Source organism: Carlito syrichta, unplaced genomic scaffold (assembly GCF_000164805.1).
Source record: "Carlito syrichta isolate Samal-C Ts95f unplaced genomic scaffold, Tarsius_syrichta-2.0.1 Scaffold246280, whole genome shotgun sequence".
Taxonomy (NCBI): domain Eukaryota; kingdom Metazoa; phylum Chordata; class Mammalia; order Primates; family Tarsiidae; genus Carlito; species Carlito syrichta.
Genome location: NW_007190376.1, coordinates 28,116 through 29,320, shown reverse-complemented (window position 1 = coordinate 29,320; position 1,205 = coordinate 28,116). Strand labels below are relative to the sequence as shown.

General features: G+C 45.2%; 1 protein-coding gene across 1 annotated transcript in view; it reads right to left on the bottom strand.

Moving 5' to 3' along the window:
- Positions 1-503: 503 nt before the first annotated feature.
- Positions 504-1,205, bottom strand: part of LOC103253681 (SPARC-related modular calcium-binding protein 2-like) — a 17,596-nt gene continuing 16,894 nt past the window's right edge. Inside the window, exon 5 of the mRNA XM_008051928.2 lies at positions 504-579. The gene's annotated coding sequence lies outside the window, so the exon portion shown is untranslated. The remainder of the gene's footprint in view (positions 580-1,205) is intronic.

Here is a 1,205-nt window from a genome sequence, read left to right as displayed (position 1 = left end):
TTGGAAAAGTCAAAACCAGCTGTTACTAAGTCTAGCAGGGCAGGAACAAGATGAAGAGGATCAGTCTCTTACAGCAAAGCCGATTTATTGATAAAAGTCCTCATAGAGTGTGTGGGAACCATCCCACCATTATCCCACAGAGGTTGTTAGTGCCTGTGTGTGTGACCATCAAGCGACAGGAGGTTAGAGTGTGGGTGCTCAGCCATGGGCCCGTGACACAAGTGTGCATGCCTGAGCTTCACCCAGGGCGCTGTGGAGCCAGGAGGTTTAACACACATGGGCATGCCTGGGATGGTTTCGTTCAGGGGTACTGTGCTGCTTTTAGGTCATTTCTAATCAGGTCGGTATAGCGGGCCTGCCAGAAAGGCCTGCCTGTTTTCATGGCTGGAACATCAGAAGGGCACGTCTGCTTAGACCGGCTCCCCTGCCCAGCCTGGAGAGGCACTGAGTAAAAGGCTCAGTGTGTGTAGTCCATGGTCAGGAAAGCTGGGCTTGTCTGCAGCAACTACTCAGATTCGGCATCCGCAGGCAGGCCATCTGCTGTGGGTGTTGGCACCTGCGTGACCTGAGAAGCCAGAACTGACAGGTCAGAAAATTAGAAAACATTACACTGCCAAGTCCACGTCCTAACCTCACCTTAGAATGAATTGAGCTTATTTATTTTATTTTACTTAAAAAAAATACATTTATTGTATTCTAATAGGGCTCAGTTAATAAACCTACCAAATTAGAAAGACCATTTTCTCAGATGAAAAGCAAATGCTTTGAAACATTTTTAATAATAAAACTTAGCTCTATTAGAATATTCAGAGAATCATGAATATGGATATTTGAACTAAAACTTTCAGAGCCTCACCTCTGGGCACATTTATAACATCTTTAGAAGCAATAAAACACAAGGTTCATCCTAACTACAGTAGTCACAAAAGATTGAAAAGGCAACTGGCGAGAATATAGAAATTCCATCTTTTGCAACAAAGAAACAATCTGCTTACTAAGTATGATCTTACCTTTAATGTTTAGGGAAACAAAATATTTGCTCTGAGCCGGGCTTGGTGGCTCAACCTGTAATCCCGCGCCTTTGGGAGACTGAGGTGAGTGTATTGCCTGAGCCCGCGGGTTCGAGATCCGCCTGGGCGGTGAGACCTCATCTCTACAATAAATCAAAAAATCAGCCGGGTGTGGTAGCGCGCACCTGTAATTCC